The sequence below is a fragment of the Poecilia reticulata genome, chromosome 22 (genome assembly GCF_904066995.2).
Source record: "Poecilia reticulata chromosome 22, P_reticulata-male-v2, whole genome shotgun sequence".
Taxonomy (NCBI): Eukaryota; Metazoa; Chordata; class Actinopteri; order Cyprinodontiformes; family Poeciliidae; genus Poecilia; species Poecilia reticulata.
In genome coordinates, this window is record NC_088851.1 from 7684595 (window position 1) to 7704666 (window position 20072).

A 20072-nucleotide genomic window follows, 5' to 3' on the forward strand; every position below is an offset into this window, starting at 1 on the left:
AACGACATATACATAAAATCAGCTCTTATATCGTGCTTAAAAGCTACTCTAGTACGAATTTGGTTGTTTTTTTTGCAGCGTTTTCTCAGCCGCATGCAAATGGTCGGTGTTCAGGCCGAAGCTGCAGCGTGACACTTCAGCCACAGAGGTTTTAAAAAGAAGAGTGTGGTGTCACGTTTCTCAGCATCACACAGCGAAACAAAAGCTCTGCAATGCCCTGGGGGTCCAGGGTGTGAGTGTTTGTACAGCTCATCTGACTTGTCTTCAGGAAACCAGGCCAAAGTACCATCAAATCATGTACTTCAGGATGTTAGAAGACTTTGTTCCTGGGTTTGCTTTCAAAAGAACTTTTCACGATAAATGATTGACTCAACACGAATGGATGACTGAACATGAACGACAAGGTGGACTAAAACTAGAGATTTGTCTGAAAAAGAAATGTAAGGAATGACACATCTGGATAGATGCAGGACCGGCTTTATGGATTTTGCGTCGAGGATGTTTGAAAGTTACAGAGTTACAGTTTTGTGTGCGTGTGTGTGTGTTAAAGGTTCCCCGAGTCGTCAAAGTGAAATAATGACCTAAAACAGAATCAAATCCCCACGTCAAGCGGTCAAAAAAGCACGCACAACATCTCGCTTTGTAGCAAGAAAACAGATTTCTTCAATGAATCTCCAGAGGAAAAACCACATTCACAGGATCACATTCCAGCGCAAAACATTAAAAAAAACAAAAACACTCACCACAAACAGGCATCTGGCTGCCAACAACAGCTATCCAGCAGCAGCAGCAGCAGCAGAGTTTAGTCCTCCCACAGCTCTGTTAAGTGAAACGCTCAGCTCAGAAACTTAACTCAGTTTAGAGAGCGGAGGACAATACATCCTGCAGCGAGAGGAGGGGTGGAGAGGGGAGACCGATGCGCATAAATTAGACAGTCTGGCTGCGGGGAGGTTGGGGAATTTGCAACCACATATGACGCTGGTTGCAGCTGGGTGGAGCCGTCGACTCGCTCCAGCTGCGGCCCATGGGGGAAACTGGCTGACTCATGGATCTGCTCTTCAAATAAACTACCACCTCAAAGTGCATGGAAGTGCTGCTCTGTTTGCCCCAATTCACGATGATGAGGTGAATTATGTGTCAAAAGGTACGTTTTGATTTCTGGTGCTTTACGTACTAATATAGGCAAAAGTAATACTCTTTACTTAAAAAAAAAAGGTACAATTAAAGAGCAGCGATTCAAAACGAACGAGATAAAACCTATAAATCATCAAACTGAGTCAAAACTAAATCACAGTCTGCTTTCCCAGAGTCTCTCTGAGGAGGCAAGTCATTTCGGAACAATTTTTGGATACAGAGTGAGTCTTTGGATCCTAGCCTCGCTAAAACTGATGGCACTACCAAATACGGATGAATCGAACCAACAAGATTCTTTACATTTTTTCCCCCCAGTTTATAAAAAAAAATGCTGTACTTAGCTTCAATGTTAGAAAGATCCCAGGAAGAAGGGACAAGGAAACAGACCACTTCATGCCACAGAGACGGCAAGAAGAGGCAGACTATGGAGGCAAACATGGCTGTTTGTGAGCATAAAGTTTGCCAACTATGGTTCTTCCTTTTCGTGTGCTCCGACAGTCTGAATCACATTAATACAAAAACACAGTCAAAACCACTTTCTCCAAACATTATACCCAATGAGGACCATATTTTGTTATCCATGACAGCTTATCATTAGATTTAATTTTATTTTTAGGGTTAAATTACATATTATTTTAAGAAAACAGTAGATGGACTTAGAGTTTGAGTGGCATGACAGACTGACATCAAAATGTGTTGGCAGCTACAATACTGTGGTGCATTTAAATTGTTGCAAAGTGAGACTTTTGGCTACTTCCATTCACTGCTGTTACATTTTATACAATGTAACAGCAGCCATTTACAGTGGTTTGGTGACATAGTCACTAAAAGAAAATACACTTGTAGGTTTGAAGTGGTGAATTACAGACAGACTGGACTCACAATGCAATTTTAAACCTGCATGGTTTGCCGGTCTGCTAGGTATCTCAGACATTTCTACTGACTTCCTCCGCCTCACTGGACAAATCACCATGTACATCTTCATGTTATGAACTCAAACTGAAGCCAGAGACTATAAGAATGGCTTCTTCTTGAGTCACCATTGTTTCATGCATTAATGTCCAAATTTAGAGTTTCAAATGTAACATTAAGACGCTTCAACAGCATTTGGCCACAACCCCAGCTGATTGAAACGGCCTTTTTCACACGTTTTCCTAACTTAAGACACAACAAGCCAGCACTGCAAAAAAAAATATATATATACAATACCAAGTAACTGTGGTCTAGTTTCTAGTTTAAACATCTTACTGCATTTTAATCAGTACAAAAACTAACGTACAAGTAACTTTTTTCACAAGAAACAGGAGCTTGTTTTAGTGGGGAAAGTATCTTGTTATAAGTGAGATAATCTGTCAGTGAAACTAGTAATGTTTTTCTTATTATTAAGTAATTTCGTCCTTAAACAAGCTCCTATTTCTTGTTGAAAAGTTGCTTTTAGTGTTAGTTTGTCCTATTTCAAGTTTAATAAGATGTTTGCACTTGAAACTAGACCAAAAACACTTGGTAAGATTTTGTGTTTTTGCAGAGTGGACAACTAAAAAGAGCAATTTATAAAAATGATACTATATACAGTATGTTCTTCCTAGCTGCATGGCTTTACTGTTCTATTGTAGTTTTCTCAAAGTTTGAAATGTCTCTATTACCATCCATATAGTTTTAAAGTTTTTAGCAAAGCCTTAAACTGAACTTTGTGCCCAGACAAAAACCCAGATTCTGTTGTAGAATTTTTTTTTCTGTACTTGGCACACTGAGATTTACACCAGTGTTCAGCTGGCAGACAGGTGGCCTCACATTTAACCCAAGAAAATTTATGCCACAAAGGCATAAAAAGGACTTTGTGGTCAACTGGTTGATTGAAGGCTTCCCAGTTATAAGTGCTTTTAAAGCAGTCCAGAGAATAACCATTCCCCACCAGCACTCTCAATTATAAAACTTGATCGCAAGCCATTTGTTTTTTTATTTTGCCAAATGTGTCTCATCCGTCTAACAGATGTTCTTCTAAAGTTGGTTTCAGATCCAGCTGCCTACATCTCATTAGGGAGAAAAGGCTTGCTTACTTGTCTAAAATGTTTTTTTTGTTTTTTTATTTAGTCAGTTTTCTCATACAAACATCTGAGATTTACGTTTCTATGTTCAGGATGAACGTGACCACACTTAGAAAAACTGTCAGCTCTATTGTACTGCAAAAACACAAAATGTCTAGTTTATAGTGCAAATTTCCCAGTAAACTTGAAATAACACCAAAGTAACTTTACAGCAAGATACAGGAGCTTGTATTAAGTCAATAAAACTTGAAAATGGAGAAAAAGTGCCAGTACAATTGGAAGATTCTTATTTTCTACACTTAACTTGTCTTGAGAGGGGTATTTTTTGCAGTGTGATCATTTTTAGCATAGCATGATACACTCTAAAAAGTCAGAAGCTGTCTTTATGCTTAAATGACGGCTTCATCATCGCTGAGGTCTTTCCTGCTTGATGTTGTGGGAGCAGGAACACAGTCCTGGGCGCTAAAAAACACCAACCAGTTTAACAATCAGGACATGATTTATGTGCTCTTTTAAAGAATACGAAACCTTATGTTTGAGATTATTTATGTATTTTTAAAACAAACTAAATGCTCAACAGTAGTTATCCGTTTCCTCCCCCTTTTCTGGCTCTGGTGATAAATCAAATGTTATAAAGTACATAATTTGTACTTTCTATAATATTCTGATTCTATAAAACACATTTAAGATGTGAAAAATAATTATTGTTATTACTGCTATTATCAACACAAGACGTGTGCAACAGCTACCAAGCAACCCCCACCTCAGAGGAAACGAGCATAAATAAAAGATACCGTTTCAAAGAAACAGGCCAGCAGTATGTAATCCGCATTAATGCCTGGATGCTGAGCACAGACCCATATACGTTTGTGTAAACGCAACACACCAGTAGGGGGCAGCAAATGGCTACTTACGTGCCCCTTTCCCAGGTCACACAGAGGCATGAGGGCAGGAGGCGACAACTGTGAGGTGAAAATAAAGCAAACGTTTTGGATGGAGGTGAAAGTGAATGATTCATGAGAGTAAAGCCGTAGGATTTTCTTCCTCTGTCAACAGCTGACGAGAGTTCAAATAAAAAGAGAGGCGCCTTTACAGATACTTGAAGCATACATTATACATCAGGGTGGTGACCTCGTTTGCTTGCGGTGTTACTCAGAGATGTAACCAGCGTCTTATGTTAAATCATGATAGCGCTTATTGTTCCGCTTTAGCGCGCGGACCCCCGACTCCAGAGGGAGGAGAAGGAGGCCGGAAGCAGGAGTGTGACCTCCCGCTGCAGATTAGGCTGAGCTGCAGATGGATGGAGGAGACGGTGGAGGGCCCGGTTTAGCGCGCGGTGCCAAAGGGCCGAGGCAGCGCGTGCCAGAAAGGTCAGTTTTCCGCCTGGCTTCACAGCAGAGGGGCGGCTCGTCACCTCCGCGCGCGCAGCGGAGGCTGGAGACGGACGCCATTCCTCTCCGTCAGCCAGCCAGCTCCGTTTTCCGTCACAGCCGGGTCTCCTGACTACGTGTGCGCCAACCTGAGCCCTCATCCGGGCTTTGATCGCAGAGGGCGCCGCTCTGCACTCAAGAGACGGGGAGGAAGTCGACCGGCACTCAGTCCGTGAATAGTTACAAAGCCAGACCCGTAGCAACACTGCTGGAGAGTGACTTCATGTTACAAAGAGCTGGTATTAAGTTAAGTGGAATTTAAAATTGCTCAAATTATGTTTACTGCATCTAATAAACTGCTGCCTGAGCTCATACAGAGCATGTTTTATGAAAGAGGGATATAGCAAACTCAAGCTTAAGGAGTCGTAGTTTACGCACAAGAAAGAGCTTTTGTATTTCAGTTCATGATGTAAAATTAAGTTAAATGAGGAGTTAAAGTCAAAATGTAATACAATTTAAAAGGAAATTAAGTTTTTTTTTTAACATATAGAAATATTGGTGAGAGTTTAGCACTAATGGGTTTATGTAAAGTGAAGCCATGAGTGTGTGTAGATATGGATGCATTTAGACATGTAAACCCAGATATAATGGAAAATCAACTTATGTATTTTTTATATAATAATGAGTGTCCATCTGAAAACATGATATGAGTTTATGGGGTGGGAGTTCATAAGTTTCTTCCTGCTCCTTTTTGATTGTGTTAAGATTATTGTGGTACAGAAATGTGTGTCTTTTGCATCCCTTGTTCATGTGAGTTTATACTTCTATGTTCAAAATAAACCAATAAATTAAAAAAAATAAGTTCTGTAGATATGCAATATATTTTCCTCTGGGGAGGAATTTCTAGTTGCTCTCTGCAATCTGGCACCAACAAGGCTTTACAGACAACAGGTCAGTGGTCTGCGGCTCCGGAGCCCCAAGAGGCTCTTTTGTGATTTAACTTGGTGAAAAATTTGGACACCACTGACAGGCCGTGCAGGCAGGAGGAGAGAGCTGAAGAAAAAAACAAAACAAAAAAACTGCCAGGAGTCTTTTGGTAACTCTAGACAGATCCAGAATCTAGAGATTATGAAAAGAAAAACACCATCCATCATGCAAATCCACAAGTCTGGCTTTTATGGTAAAGTAGCATAAGAATTCCCATTTGCTGTTCGCCAGAAACCAGGAACACACAAGCTGGAAGGAGGTGATACGACTGCATGTGTTGGCCTGCGTGCAGAAAGAAAAAAGTGTGATTTCTGCGTGTGGAAGAAATCACACTGATTCCATGGTGAAACATAGTGGTGGCAATATTATGCTGTGGGGGCAGCTGTTTCTTTCAGGAAAGCTGGTCAAAATTGATGAAAACTTCCAAAAGGTTTCAAAATACGGTTGAGCTGCAGTGGTGAAAACACAACAGAAACTCCTGCATATCCTTCACTTCTTGCCGACAATCTGTGAAATTCTACGTTTTATCATTTTGTTTATTAAATTTTACGGTTCCGTCTGCGCTTTCTGCAAAGCAGCAGCACCTGTAACTGCTCCTTCCTAAAGAATCACTTTTCACTTCCAAGTGAAAAGTGATTCTTAAAAGTGTTGACTGAAATGCAGAGTGCTACAAATGCACGCCACATTTTCAGAAGTGAAAACCTTTTATTCCTTTCCTTGCACTTCGCAATTACCATTAACTTTGTGGTGTACCACATAAAACCCCATAAAACACTCGAACGTGACTCATAGGGCTGCACAAACATGATTAACCTCAACAGTCAAGTTAAAAAAAAAAAAAAGAGAAAGTCTACACATAAATGCAGTTATGCAATCAATCAGCAGCTTTACATGGCAGCAGCGATATGGTACACGGTAAGATTTTTACTTCCATTCCAAAGCACAGAGGGCCAAAGACCGACAGGATCCCCTGGAGGGGAAGAAAGAGGATCAGTGGAGGAGCTTAACCATTCATGTCTGAGTGGTTAAGTGGATTCTGACAAGCCCCAAATGCAGGTTTGATGAGAGGGGTCGCACTGTAACATGCATACCATCGCTAAGAGATGCACAGATGGCACAGAGAAAAACCGGTCGTGTTTGAACTGCATTAGCGATGTCCGCATCAATCACTTGAGATCCCGTCGTTGCAGAAAATTTCTCTCATCCAGAACAACAAAAGGTTCTGCTACATTACAGGACTCAAGCTATAGAAAAGAAGAAATTAAATATTGGAAGAAATTAAATAAAAATACCTTTTTAGCTAAAAGACACACAAAACTAAGGTTCAAACAATTAATTGAAAATTAATCGTCTTGATTAATCGTTTTGATTAATCGAAATTGATTATTGAAATAATCAATTTCAAAACTCAGTTTTAGCTTCACCTGGTTCAAATTCACTAAAGGAATGCTGTGTGATTGCATTTTAGGCAATAAAACATTTTTAAAAAAATAATGTATTTCTAATATTGCATAAAAAAATGCTAAAGTGGTTACATATTAAATCTGTAGATTGTGCCCGATTAATCAATTAATCGTCAGAATAATTGATTTCTAAAATAATCGGTAGTTGCAATCCTACACAAAACAACAACAACAAAAAAAGAAAGCTGACCAAATAGTCTCATTGTTTTCTGGCATGCTGCAAAAATATAAAGATCATACCACCAGCAGAGACCAGCCTGGGAGCAGATTAACAACAGACGGGAGTGAAACTCCAAAGAAGATTAAAAGGGCAGACAGGAGGCAGATTAAAAAAAAAAAAAAAAAAACCTTTTGTCTCCAAAATTCAATCATTGGGCTTGATGGAGATTTTACACATTAGCTAGAAATGCAGCTCTCTTGTATAAATAAGAACTATTCAGCTAAGAAGTGTACACACCCCTGTTAAAATAGCGTAAAAACAACAACATTGAGATAAATGATTTCAAACTTTTCACCCCTATCATGTATCATATACAACAGGGGTGTCAAACTCCAGTCCTCGAGGGCCGGTGTCCTGCAACTTTTAGATGTGCCTCTGCTGCACCACACCTGAATAGAATAATTAGGTCATTAGCAAGGCTCTGGAGAACTGATTTACACTAGAAGGAGGTAATTAAAGCCATTTCATTCCAGTGTTTTGTACCTGTGGCACATCTAAACACTGCAGGACAGCGGCCCTTGAGGACTGGAGTTTGACACCTGTGATATACAATATACAATTCGATTGAAATCTAAACAAATATCTGAGGAGAAAAACCTGGTTTTGCTTTGACATTTTGATATCAGCATTTGGTTCTCTCCAACAGCATTTCAACTTGGTGATACTTGCCATATAAAGTTTATTTTCTGGCAGATTTAGTTCTGAACTCTGAACAATTTTTAGTTGATTTTGAGACACACTTGGACTGACTGCCAAACTGATGAAATAAAAATCTCTGGATGTTGGGTCAGCACTGACTGGACATCCAAAACTGTTCATAACTTTATTAACTCAGGTCAACATCAGGAAAAATAAGCCCAGAGAATGACTGCCACCACCATGTTTTAGTATAGATATGTTGGGGGAGTTTGTGCTGCACCAGGTTGTTTGTGCCAATTATGTCTTTTGGGATCAAGTTAATCAGACTTACTATAAGTATGCAGAACTAGGGCTGAAGCATGCATTTTGAAATGCTACTTGTCCTGTATTTTGACTAAATTCTGCATATTTTGTCCCATATTTGTGAGTCGTATTGAATGCAGTATCACCTTGTTGCAATCTAAGGTGTCGGTGTGTCACTTGGTCATCACCCCAAACAGGAAACTGAACGATAAATCTGGATTAAATTATTAATTTAACGGTGACATGGAGTTATTGGAACTTTTTCCTCTTTAAATGTTTTTATCCTGAAGATATTTCCTTGTTGTCCAGGATAAACGCTGCTTTAAAAGAAAGGCAGAAACGTTTTTAAATGAATTATGATGTCAGATCTGTTCCGCTGCTCCATAATAATCAAGAAGCTCTCGGCTGTAATGTGCATCGCGATCCACAGCTGAATCATTTGCGTGAGCCCGTTGCTTCTGAAATGGGCCCGTGGATTGTTCTCGGAGTAGCTTTGAATTTTCTCCAGAGCCTTGGAGCGTGCTTAATTCAAAGATCAAATGGTAAATTTTATTCAAATTGCAAGAACTGAAATCCCGTGCAAGCCAAATCCCCTCTGGATGGCGACGTGTCTGCAGTCTGGGTGGCATGCAGATTGTTCTGATTCTTTGGAGCATGTTTAATTTAGCAGGGCTGAAAACAAACACAAACTCCCCCCCCCCCACATCTCCCAAACTTTACCCTTCTCTTTGAAATTCAACACAATTCACACCTAGAAACTGTACAGGGCCTTCACTTTTTAAAAGGCTCTATGAATAGCGCGGGGCTTGATGCGGAGCAGCCTGTGGATTGTTCACAGTCCGTGGACCGTGTTTAATTCGGAGGTGCTGAAATCGCTTCATGTGACCCTCACCCCAGCGCTCGGGTAATTACCCTTGTGTGACTGTGGCGCGATCCCCCCCGAGACGCGCCTGCCAGCTCGCTGCGTTGCCGGCTGCATCAGAGTGGCAGCCCCGCTCACCCCGCGCAAGCAGGGACGCAGCATCCAGAGATCCTCTGCCGGGTCAATGGGGAGCTGCCAATCATGACATGAAAGATGGGAGGAGTGGGAAGGGGTTCATTCTGGGGAGTGGGGAAAAAAACACGTGAAGCAGCCCAATCAGAAGAAGCGCCCCATGGAGTCTGCCGTCTTTCAAACATTACAGGAGCACAAACTGAATGAGTGGCAAGAAGCAAAGACACTAAACTGAGAGGTGGATGTTTTAAAGTAGAAAAAAATCATCAAACTAGGGCTGGACCAATTTGTCCTTAAATTTGGGAAATCGGTGATTTGCCGATACTTTGATGTGAAGCCGATCTTATCCACCTCAGCAAAGGTCTAACAATAAACTGCTGTCCTCTTCTGCTCTCACCTGAGAGGCTTGGCTGATCCACCGGCTCACCAGCTCATGTTTACAGTTAATAGTCAGCTCACTATTGATAAATCAGCAGCTTTCTTACTATATTTAGCAACATTTAAGACAAAAAGAATTGGTTATCAGCCAAAATTGGATTTGGCAGGTCAGGATTTTTAAAGATCAGTAACTGCAAACGATGCACTCCTACATTAAACTCAAATACTTCAAAGTCATCAAGAAATTATGAACTGAAATTATTTCAGCAATAGAGATGCACTGATATGACAATCTGAACCGATTTCATTTATAATATTACTGCTATGGCAAATAATTGATATTTACCAGTACATATATACATTTCACTATCCTTTCCACACTTTGAAAAAAAATGACCACAGCGCCAACTTCTTCAGTTAGATTCCCCACAATCCTTTGCCGCATCACCATTACATGACCAGCCTCCTCCACTCCCCCTCCAGAAAGAAACGACAACAAGATGGAAATAAATATTGGTTGTTAATATCGACCCAGCTTACTGGACTGATACCAACATGTTAAAAAATGACCAGTATCGGTCGATAATGATGTTAGTGCTGATATATCAGGCTTCCCTCACACTTTAAGAGCCTGGAAATCCAAATCAGGGTTTTGTTTTTGCATGAACCCAAGGGAGGTGGTTGCCATGGCATTCAACAGTTGCTCAGGATGTGTGAGGTCAGTCTTTGCAACAAACTGCAGACTAACATGAAACTGGTTCCAACATCAGACTGCTGTAACCTCTATGGACCATAAACAGCTACAACTGCAGAACAGAACACTGATTTCTTAAAAACTGGGCGACACCTGCAGTGTGAGGCGTCGGCTGCATGCGACCCAGACGGTCAGGTTGGCGCAAACCACAAAGAGCTGGTTGTTCCTTAACCCAGCAGTGACCCCCGCTTTACTTTTACTCGAAGATCCGTTTCTCATCTTCACACGGCGGCGATGAACTCTGAACGTCCACAGGCGTCCCATAAGAGCTGCCGACATGACTTCCTGTCCGATTCAATTTCCTTCTCTCTTCAAACCTTCAGTTTGTCTCTCCTGTAATTTCACTTTAAAAGCGATCGCCTTACAGCCGCAGCGTCTTCTGATGGAGTCCATCTGCGGCTCCACTTTAGGGATTTTTATCCGTAAAAACCGATGAAAACCCATTCGTTAACTTCCACTTGGCAATTCAGCACAACTTTGTCTTGGTTCATCATAAAATAATCCCAATAAAATACATTAAACTTCATAGATACATCATTATGATTACAACACATTAATCATTTTGAATCACTTTTTGCCTAAAAGTTTTTTACTTTTGAACCGGGTAAAAGATGATTGAGAAAACGTCTCATCTATAAATCTATAGTTTAAGTCTTACATTGTTAATCTTGAGTTAATTTTCCAATCCTCACTGATAAATAATAATAGTGAATGTCAGAGAAAACACACGGTTGAATTAAATCTTGAGTGATTTCTGAAGATTTAGTGTTTCTTTGCTGGTTCAGTTGCAGGATGTTTGTTCAGGAAAACAACGTGGCAGCAAAGGGGAAGGAGAAAAGCAATGAAAAATACATATCATGTAGCAATTTAAGAGTTTTCTCTGCTTACAGTACACAAAACAGGAGAGATGTGTTTATCAGTGACTTTGAGTGTTTTTCCATCTTTATGCCTCTGCCAGCGCTGAATTTGAGGTAATCCAATCAAGAGCTTCCAGCGCACAAAATCCACTTAATGCATTTATGATTACCTTTGGAGACTTCAATCACGCTTTTTCCAAAAGCTCCACAGAGGAAACGGCAAAAATATGTTTATATGAATGTTTACAGTTGCTCTGCATGTGAACAGTTATGAAATATTAACTTAAGTAAATTAAGGAAAACACTGGAAATGCTAGGAAGAAAAAATAATTCAAAGAACTAAGATGAACCTTAGTTAAATTGAATTTCACGAGTTATGATTTATCCAACTGGACTGGTTTGCTGAATTATTTAATGTGAAAAAAACTGGATATATTTCAACTAAAGTGAAAGTATTCAAGTTTGTCATTTATTAATTGGTAAAATAATCCAGCATTACATATTCATGAGTGGTTGAACTTTGTGAAATCAACCAATGAAACAGGATTTAATGTTGAGCTAAAGAACAACACAACTCTGACTAAACCTTTTAAAACAGTTTGTCAAATTTTAAGTGCTTAAAATAAGCAATTACAGTTTTAGACCTGATTCATATGTTTGATGGCTGCATCCGAAATCAGTCAGTACAGAACTAGATGCAACAAAGAATATCAATTGCAGCACATGAGTAAAAATCTCATTTTGTGATTCTTTGAAATTAATGGTCTAAACGCTGCAACTGGAATTGGTAAAAGTATCAAACCAGCAGGCAGCAGTGAGATTCAACAACTTTACATTTTCTAATGAAAACCTCAGAGGTTGTTGAATTTCTCTTCATATTCATCCACAAATGCAGTTAGTTTACGTAAAGATCATTTAAAGTCACCATGTTGGACAGAGTCAAAGGTATCACTTCAGAAAACTTATGTTTATATAATATATATAAAATCTTTTTCTAGTTCATTTGGAATAAGCTTTTGTTTAAAAATGTAGCTGTGGGAATATATATATATATATACATAAATTAAATTTAAAATGAAAAAAACATGTTTTTATTTTGATTTTAGTTTTGCTTATGTACATGTCAACTCCCTACTGAACCTGTTTAGTCACAGCCTCACCTGCTGTCAGTCCAACTCGCTGAAAACAAGTCAAATAAAGCTGCCGGTTTTCCAGAAGACTGCAAAACAGCTGAAACGCTGAGTGGCTAAAACCCACCAGTTTAGAGTTGGTTTTGAACCATGATAAATGAAACATTGACCAACTTATTTGATGTGCAACAATGATTTTGGTGACGGCACTCACCAAAATGTAATGTTTACTAGTTTTCCCAATGCTTGGTGTTTTTATGACTTATTTTTGAGTTTTTAAGATGTAAAGCAGTTTTAACTGCCTTGTTGCTGAAATGTGCTCTACAAACAAACGTTATTGATAGTAAAAAGTCCAAGCAACAATGGACAGACAGTAAATGCTTTAAAAAGGGCATCTTTAATTCATGTTTCCTGGAAATGGATCGATATATAAATTATAAACCCTTCCCAGATAAAAAGTGGCAGGAAGGTCGTCTGAAGCAATAGTTCATGGTTGTTGTTCTGCACATTCTCTGTCCACCCTGCAGGGCGAGCGCATACAATACCTGTCGTGCGGCTTCCCGTCATTTCTCACAGAAACGCAGCGTCTGCATTTCTCTGGAGTTTCCCCATCACAGCTATCAGAGCACCTACATCCTCTTTCATGATCATGTTTGCCATGTTCCAACAGCAGCGTTAATATAAAACAGCAGCCGTCCTCACGGCGCACATGCTGCTTGTCACGCACAAAAGACATTACCGTTATTTCTGGTGGGAAATCCTTTTTTTTAAGGTTTAAAATAGAACTGCACTGGTTTTGTTTTGTTACATGGAGCCGAGAGACTTTCAAACAACAGTTAATCAGAGTTGTGTCGGTGTGTTATTCTAAGAGTGTTATTTTTTTTAAAAAGAGAAAAAATGTTTTTCCGTTCTAAGGGTTTACAGATCGGAGAAATGTAATCCACTTTTTACAAAGTTCTAACTATTACATATTAAAATAATTATTTCTCAATAAGAAGCAAAGAAAAAAAATATGTACATAAAGTTGTTTTTTTTGTTTTTTTTTAAGTGTGGCTGCTGTGTGTTTTTGTTAAAGTGATGGAGTTTCAGCCTTTGTTTTTTTTTAATCAGACAATTTTAACTTGCACGGCTTGCAAACCTGTATGGAAGCCCATGCACATCATTTCATGGCTAAAAATAAAATTACCATCAAAACTGCGAAAGGAAAGCAGCCAGAAAATCTCAGTTGACCATGTCTGAATTATTTCTAGAAAAATATTAGGAAAAAATTCCAAGTTTTTCTCCTGCAAATTTTCAAACTGAGAAACTTCCACATTTTTTTAATTATTCGGATCTCTCTCTCTCTCTCTCTCTCTCTCTCTCTCTCTCTCTCTCTCTCTCTCTCTCTCTCTCTCTCTCTCTCTCTCTCTCTCTCTCTCTCTCTCTCTCTCTCTCTCTCTCTCTCTCTCTCTCTCTCTCTCTCTCTCTCTCTCTCACTCACTCACCAATTCCTGTTATCTGGTAAAGTCTCTCTAACAGACTGAATTGCAGACATATCTTCAGTTTCCTTGTCATAAAATAAAAATATTTTACAACAAAGTTAGACTAAAGTCTTCAGCCAGTATTTGAATCAAACCCAAAAGATTTGTGCAAGAAATGACAAAAGAATTTGATTAGATTCAATATATCCAAGGAAACATTTAGAAGAAAAAACATTTACTTTGTCAAATATTAAAATGATTACCAATCAGATATATACGCAGATACAATTACCGTCTCTGCTGCTTTAACTTGCGGTCAGAAAAAACAGATTTGATGTCCTTCCTCTCCAATTTAGTACCTCAATATATGAAATCTTAAATGGCAGATGAAAAATTTGGCAGTGAAGCTGAGCGTACAACACGCTTTGTCCACTGGGGCTTCATTAGCTCACGGACTGCAGGAGATTAGCGCAGATGTTGTTCAGATGTTTACCTCAAAGCTTTGCTGCCTGTGGCTGATTATATCAGTTGAACAGTCAGCGACAGTCACACTGGGAGCACAGATTTAGTCAATGCACATAAAAGGGGGCTTAGACCACAAATATTTTTTCTTAAAAACTGTGGATTTTGATGAGAACAATCGAGAGTTATCAGGAGGTGGCGTTCCTCTGAACATGACGATCTGAAAGTCTATGATCAGTATCAGCAAACACTCTGTTGCTTCAAATAAATAAAAGCTTTGAAGCAGGACTTGCAGTGTATGTTTTCTACCAGTTATTTTTTGTAACGTTAGACAGCAGATTTATCGTTTTAGCGCATTTTCAGCAGCTTTAGAGAGCATTTGGAAAGCCTGACCTCTGACGCTTAAAGCCGGCTACTCTCAAAGAGCTCCAGTTTATTTACATCGGCTTCCACTGCCAGATCTGCTCAACTAAAACTCTCTTCCTTCAGACAAAAAAAAAAAAAAGAAAGCATGATGGACATGAGGTAGATTTTTTATAGAAAGAAAAACAAACTGGGTTCTTCCCTGGAAGTTAAATGTCAGCACGGATCTACTGCGCTCCTTCAGGTGCGATCACACGGAAAAGAGTACAAGTGAAGAGGCACCTTCTGCTTTCAAAAGGGCAAAAAGGGAGACGGGAGAAGTCATGCTTAAGATCAGCTCTGAGCGCCGCGGCAACCACTCTTTGTCGGTGATTTTTATCTTTGTCACACTGAACAGAAACATACAAACCAGACCAGATTCTCTGCTTCTCGGCTGAATGCAGACTTGATTTGTACCAGATTTCCTCCCCACAGATGTGGAACGATAGACATAAAAGCACCGGGGAAAAAAACAAAATCCCCACTGGTCTGAAGTGCTAACCCGACGATAAACAGCAGAAAAATCTGCATTCTGTGATTTATATGGGACATGTTTAATTAAAAAAAAAATCCAAATGAAAGCCATTCGACCTCTTGAAGCTGTTAAAAGATGCTGATAATTAGGAAGAAAGCAATTTCTACACATTTTAATGCCTCTTCCATGTTGGTATCCAATATAGGAGAATGAATAATAAATGTATAGCTTTATAGAGCTTTGTGCTGTTAAGTTTTCCTCATAAAAACTTTATTGATCATCAAGGAGTCCATTATGAGATTAATAACCAACAGTGATCAGAGATGACCATCACACGTGGCTGTATCCTTGATTAGGACGTCAGGACGAAGCAGACGCCGCAGTTTCTGCAACCTGAGATGCATATGATAGAAATTAAATATCTTTACAAGAAACTTTGATTTTAATTGCAGGAGCATCATCAGAAACATTAAAATTTCCAATCAAGAATTTTTTTATGTATAAAAACCACCGTTTGCATAATCACCCCCACTGCATTTTGCCAGCAAGGACTAAAAATTTCTCTTTGTACAATTTCTCTAAAACATTTTCGTTTTGGGCCGAATCAAGATGATGAAGGCTCTTAAAAGGCCAGTTGGGCCAGAGCGTATTGATAAAACCTGATCATAAACTGTTAAAATATTAATGAATTCTTAAAATTAAATATTATTGAACATCTTTTTAGTCCCTCCAGCATTTTGTGATTATTTTTTGTTCTCCTTTTGCAATAAAAATCAAAGTGTGTGTGGTACTAATTTGGAAATATTTGCAATATTTGCGTTTATTTATGGCGGTAAATGTGACTTTATTACTTGCTGTGAAGATGATGGACTATAATCTGATATTAATGAAGGCCGAGGCAGCCGTGTAGTACAAGTAAGAAAGTTTGACAATTTTTGAGAAAAATCCAGAATAAACTCCCAATTATGTATCGGCACAAAAAAGTTTGGGGTGATTTTGTGTGAATTTCCAATTCTCAAGAAACTAGAGATATTGATTGATGTAATTTGACAGTAAGCAGATAAAAACTATTGATTTGATTGACAACATAATATTTAAGCACACTTAGTGTTTAGTCCATCATGTCAGTCTTTTGCACAACTCTTCAAATAGTGTTGCTGAAAACATTTTCTTTTAACAGTAACATACTGCTTCTTTAACGGCTGGGTAACATCAGTACACTACAAAAACTCAAAATCCTACCAAGGTTTTTTTATGGTCTAATTTCTAGTACAAATATCTCAACACACTTGAAATAAGACTAACAAAAAAAAAAAAAAACACTTTTCAGCAAGATATAGAGACTTGTTTTAATTCCTTAATATGGCAGACAAATTAACTTATAAAATGGGAAAATTGTTATAAGTTAAATAATCTGCCAATAGAACAAATGCTTTCTCATCAAAATTAAGGAGTCATTTACTTAAAACAAGCACCTATATCTTGCTAAAAAGTTAATTGTAAGTTAGTTTTGTCTTATTTGAAGTTTACCAAGACATTTGCACTAGAAACCAGACTGAAAATACTTTGTAGGATTTTGTGTTTTTGCGGTGCGTTAGTGATAATACTCAAGACATTGAAAGTGAAATTCAAGATTGTCAAACTGACTATTTAAACACCCATCTGCATCCAGCTACACCTAATGGGGCAACGTTCTCTTCCATCTACAGATCAAGTCTTTCTGTATTAAAATCAACTAGAAGAAGATGAAATAATAAAGCCCTTCCAAAAGCCAAGAAGCTTTCCCTCACTTCATTATTTACATCCATGGTTGAACCTGTACGGCTCCGACTGTGTGCAAAATGTCTTGCACTTTCAATCAATGTTTCTGCAACGATGGCTCCAGAAAGGAACTTTGAGGAGCTGAAAGTTAAATGTCAGCAGCTACGAGCATTCTCCTGGTTAGTCTACTGCAAAAGGCTCTTCATGAACTTAACCTGGCTGTTTGAAAGAAAAACACAAAGAAAATTCAGCTTTAACCAGAACAACAGGCGTCCCCGTTCGGCTGAGTAATGCGCTCGCAGACACGTCAGCACATTAAAACAAAACGAGAGAGCATGATAAATATTCAGCGCCGTGGATTTGAGCCACGAGGCGACGTCGCTTCCCTCGGGGCGAGCAGCCGCACAAACAAGACTTTTCTTAGGGATCACTGCTAAGTCAGGTCATGCGAGGCATTTGATGAGTCGCGCACGGCGCAGCGGAGGGACAGCTCAGAAGCAATGGGCCGAACACCGAGCTTAAACGCGTGGTGTCAAAACCGACGATTCAAACTGTGACGTGTTTGAGTCCAGCTTCTTCTGGGCGTTTCGAATCAAAACCGAGACGAAAAGGGAGTAAAACTTAAAGAAAAAACTAATATTGGTAATAAATGTCAGGTAAGTTAAGTGTGTAGCAAAACATAGGCAGGTCCATTTGCACCCTGTACCTGTAATTAAAATATTAAAGTATTTTTGATGAACAAGTCTTACAAAGAATCTGATTATGTTTTATTAAATGAAGACCACTGACCCCGATCTGACCCCTATTCGGGCCAGGTGACCCTTAATGAAATACGACAGATTATGACCTCTGACTGAAACAAAATAGCAGAGCATCCTCCTGCTGCTAGATGATATTTCATTTATGATCCATGAGCAGGTCAAAGAAAATCACTTCAACTCGTCGCTCACCAAAGCAGGTATGAAACGTCGTTTAGGTTCGTTTTATTTCTATTTTTTCCCGTTTATCAGTAGTGAATAAATGAATAGATTCAGGAAGTGACAGGCAGATTCATATAAATGTAAAATATTAAATAAAGAGCCCACAAATTTAGGACAAATTTACAACGTAAAAAAATACAAGTATTTAAATTCTAGATTCAAAGAAAGGTGCAACTGAGTGGGATAATTTAACAAAAATACACTAAATGTTCTTGTAAATGATGTTGAATGCTAGTTGAATTTTAACAATTGATTTTTTATTATGTATTAGTGTTTTTTTTTGTTCTTCTGCTTTGTCTTTAAAAAAATCCCAGGTGAGTTGTAGCAGCAGACTGAGTTATGTCTGAAAACACCAAGAACTGACAGCACCGTTTCTTCAATGAAGGACCAACAAATGAAAATAAACTCAAAAATATTATATGTAGTTACTGTGTGCAGATTATTTTAATTTCTATGTTGTTTTTAATAACGGTATTTGTGTTTTGACTGAAGTTAGTCATAAAACATTGTAAATACCTTTTATTGCCACTTTTATCACTGTCAGAATGAGGGATTGTTGCAAAGTTAATGACATAATGTAAGCACCAGTCTCCCATTGTTGCAGGCTTAGACATTTAAAAACATTTAAACCAGTCGGTGTAACAAACCAGTCTGGATGGCATCATAACGACTGTCCAATTGGAGTGAATGTAACATATTCAAAATGCACAGGAATGGGTTCAAATGCAAATCTCTGGATTTAAACTGCATCTGTTCGTCTAGAGCCATTAGTAGTCAGCGCCACATAAACAATTGAACTGAATTATTCCTGGAATCTTTAACTAAAGAGTTAATTTGGATTGATTCACTTCGCTCCGCTTTCATTACGTAACAGGAATGGGTTCCTGGAAAGCTAAAGAAGTCACCACTGAAAATGATTAATTATAAATTAAACTTATTGGCTTTAGAACATGAACATAATTCAACTATCGCTCTTAACAGCTCCTCTGGGAGTGTCGACTGAAACCAAAGTGACATTTTTCCATCTTGCAGAGGACAGTTTGTTTACCTCCAAACCATGCCACCATCCACACCCCCCGACTGAACTTACAATCTAAATGCCAACAAATCTTGTTGGCATGAATCATTAGAGTGACATAATATTTATGTGACATTTAAAAAAACTTTCATTTTTTTCCCCAACATGAAAACCGTCAACTTGGATTAAAATCAACAAGTGGTACAAAAAGCAAAGACCTCGACGCGTCTCCATTTCCGATTCCATCATTTTAATATTCATTAGATTCATGGCTGGCGGGACCACCGCTCTTATTTGTGATTCCCCCCTCCACAAGAACACGCGAGACGTCAGGGGCCAGGGGTCCAGGTTCATCGAGCTGGCCTCATTGTGCCATATGGAATCGCGGTGAGAGCCAAACACACACCAACAGACATGCCATCCACCGTGACCTGCCACGGCAAAGGTGAACCACGGGGCCTCGGCGTCTCGCACAACTGTCACGTCTGGGGGCATGACGGAGAGAGCCCGTGGCAGAGCAGACATCAAGTCAGGCTGAGGTCAGGCGGAGACGCATTAGTTAATGACATGCTGGCAGTTGGAAAAAGACCCGACTCCGCGCCACGCGGCCCCTACGCTCAGTCTCCCACCGGCTTACGGAGCCGATCGACCGCAGCAACAGAAGAAAAAGGAAAACGGAAGTATCAATCAGAGACTGTGTATGTTGTAAGTGTTGGTGTGATGTTTATTTATAGCCTCTCTGAGCAAAATGGCTGCATGATCCCAATTACGCCCCACAATGCTTTTTAAAATCCCTCGGGGGGCTTTTTATCATTAGTAAGAGGTCAGGTGGAGGCCAGAGTGGATTTAACCTACTTCGACAGAATCGATTTTGGTATAACGTTTATAACATTTCCAGTTTCTAACAGCAGATGAAAATGGTTAAAAGACAGCTTTAATTACAGGGTTTTTGTGTTGTCTGATGCAGGCTTCAGTTGATCTAGACGCAGCACACGGTGAGCGTAACGCAGCATTTGTGCTATAAGACGCTGCAGGCCCTGAGTGATGCACCTCATGACCCAGTCATTGGAGCATAAACAAAACGCACAGAGTGTACATGAATGGAAGCACTGCTCATCCATTGGATCCCACTTCGGCGTCAGCAGAACAAACGTCTCATTGCGGTGCACACTCTCACCATTTACCGCCCCGCGACACACAGCCACTCCCACTTCCTGATGAGCCGAAGGTCGACTCAACT

General features: G+C 39.3%; 1 protein-coding gene across 9 annotated transcripts in view; it reads right to left on the reverse strand.

Annotated features, from left to right (window-relative positions):
* The window catches only part of sash1b (SAM and SH3 domain containing 1b), a 60589-nt gene that overhangs the window by 18810 nt on the left and 21707 nt on the right, over nucleotides 1–20072 (reverse strand). Inside the window, exon 1 of one of the 9 annotated variants that reach the window (XM_008399062.3) lies at nucleotides 744–1148. The exons of the other annotated variants lie outside the window; for them this stretch is intronic. The gene's annotated coding sequence lies outside the window, so the exon portion shown is untranslated. Of the gene's footprint in view, nucleotides 1–743; nucleotides 1149–20072 lie in introns of those variants that run through there. 9 annotated transcript variants of the gene reach the window in all.